This window comes from Quercus lobata, chromosome 2 (genome assembly GCF_001633185.2).
Source record: "Quercus lobata isolate SW786 chromosome 2, ValleyOak3.0 Primary Assembly, whole genome shotgun sequence".
Taxonomy (NCBI): Eukaryota; Viridiplantae; Streptophyta; class Magnoliopsida; order Fagales; family Fagaceae; genus Quercus; species Quercus lobata.
Window position 1 is genome coordinate 85,461,139 of NC_044905.1, and position 2,821 is coordinate 85,463,959.

Consider the following 2,821-nt stretch of genomic DNA (forward strand, 5'->3'; position numbering starts at 1 on the left):
GAGCTCACGGCATTCCTAAGAGACAATCAAGATGTGTTCGCCTGAAGTCACGAGGACATGTCAGGGATCGACCCCTCAATCATGGTTCACAAATTGAATGTATCACCCTCATTTTCCCCAATCCGGCAGAAGAAATGAGTATTCGCTCAGGAGCGGGACAAAGCCATTGTCGAGGAAGTACGAAAGTTGCTTGAGGCAAATTTCATCCAGGAAGTGTACTACCCCAATTGGTTGGCAAATGTCGTCATGGTTAAAAAGGCCAATGGAAAATGGAGGATATGCGTAGAGTTCACGGACCTCAATAAGGCCTGCCCCAAAAACAGCTATCCACTCCCTCGGATAGACACTTTGGTAGACTCAACCGTAAGACACCAGCTTTTGAGCTTCATTGACGCTTTCTTGGGCTATAACCAGATTAAGATGGAAGAAGCCGACCAAGAGAAGACCTCTTTTGTCACTAGCCAGGGACTGTTCTACTATAAGGTGATGCCATTCAGACTAAAAAATGCTGGAGTAACATACCAAAGATTAATGAACAAGATGTTCGCGCACCAGATTGGGAGGAACCTACAAGTTTATGTTGATGACATGTTGGTGAAGAGTCTACACGAAGAAGATCACCTAGGCGACCTCTGTGAAACCTTCGACACCCTCTGGTTATATAACATGAAGCTGAACCCAGGTACGTGTGCGTTCGGAGTGATGGTGGGGAAATTCTTGGGCTTCATGGTATCCCAAAGAGGTATAAAGGTTAATCCAGATAAGATACGAGCCATAATAGAGTTAGAACAGCCAAGGACGGTCAAGGAGGTGCAAAGTTTGAATAGCAAAATCGCAGCCTTAAACAGGTTCGTCTCGAAAGCGATAGACAAATGTCTACCTTTCTTTCGCACTCTGAGAAAATCGTTTGAGTGAACGGACGAATGCTAGATGGCGTTTGACAACTTAAAGGCATATCTTTCATCTCCACCGTTACTTAGTTCATCCAAGCCAGGAGAAGAGCTTTATCTATACTTAGTTGTTTCACAAGCCGCTGTTAGCGCAACTTTAGTTAGAGAGGAAGACGGATCTCAGAGACCAGTCTACTTTACAAGCCGAGCACTCCGAGGAGCAGAAGAGAGGTACCCTCAGATGGAGAAGTTGGCCTTCGTGTTGATAACTGCTACACGAAAACTCAAACCATATTTCCAAGCACATACCATCGTTATCTTGACAGACAAGCCCTTGAGAAGAGCCATGAGTAGCCCCGAGGTAGCAAGAAGAATGGCTTTGTGAGCAGTGGAGCTTAGTGAGTTTAACATACAGTACCATCCGCGAACGGCTGTAAAAGGGCAAGTAGTGACTGATTTCATCGCCGAATTCACCCTCGAAGATGGTCAGGGGGCAAAGGAGACACAGCAGTGGAATATTTATATGGACGGATCTTCAAATAGACGAGCAGGAGGGGCCGGTGTGGTGATCCAAACCTCGGAGGGGGATAAGATCGAGTGCATGATTTGATTGGATTTCCCCACGACCAACAACAAGCAGAATATGAAGCCTTGGTGGCAGGGCTAGACCTCGCAAAGGTTGCAGGTGCAGAAAATGTGGTTGTACATTACGACTTGTAGGTAGTAACAAGTCAGATTAATGGCGACTATGAGTGTAAGAACAAAAGGATGAAGAGGTATCTAGAAGAAGTGAAGAATCGAATCGGCAGCCTCGAAGTCAGATTTGTTCAAATACCAAGGGGTGAAAATGAACGCGCCGATCGACTAGAAAAAGCAGCCTCGGTAGAATTTATGCTTGTCCCCGAATAGGTATTGTCATTTGTCCAAGTCTCCTCGCTTATCGATGATGGAACAAATGTGCAAGAAGTAAATTCTGAAAGCAATTGGACTATGCCATTGATATCATACCTGAAGACTGGCGTTTTACCAGACGAGAATGACACTACTAGAAAGTTAAAGGTCCAAGCATCACGATTTGTGCTGATAAAAGATGTTTTATACAAAAGAGGGTTCTCCCGACCGTACCTGAGGTGTCTATGCCACGAGGAAGTAGATTATGTAATGAGAGAAGTCCACGAGGGTATCTGCGGAAACCACTCGGGGGCACGATCATTAGTGCACAAGTTGATCTGAGCAGGATACTATTGGCCTACAATGCTGAAGGACGCACATGCTTATGTTAGGGCTTGCGACAAGTGTTAAAGGTTCAGCAATCTCATCAGGAAACCATCCAAAGAACTGACTCCCATAACGGCCCCTTAGCCCTTCGCTCAATGGGGACTAGATATCATGGGACCCTTCCCAACAGTAGTTAGGTAGCTAAAGTTTCTGGTGGTTGGTAGACTACTTCACGATCACAGAGAAGAACATTAGAAGTTTTGTTTGGAGGAATATCATCTGCAGGTACGGGATACCCAGAGTGCTTGTCTCCGACAACAACGCATTTAGGGACTTCTGTTCGGAGCTAGGTATCAAGAATCACTACTCGTCGCCTGCACACCCCAGGCTAATGGACAAGTTGAAGTCACGAACCGGTCCTTACTTGATCATTAAGACTCGGCTCGAGGGGGCAAAGGGTATCTGGCTGAACGAGCTACCAAGCGTTTTGTGGGCATACCAAACTACAGCAAGAACGCCCACTGGAGAAACGCCTTTTCGACTAGCATACAGAAGTGACGCTGTAATCCTGACAGAGGTAGGGCTCACAAGCTTTCAGGTGGAGAACTACGACGAGGATAAGAACGAAGAGGCTATACGACTTTAGCTCGACTTGGTGGACAAAGTACGAATGACAGCGGAGCAAAGGATGGCGCGGTACCAGAATCTCATGG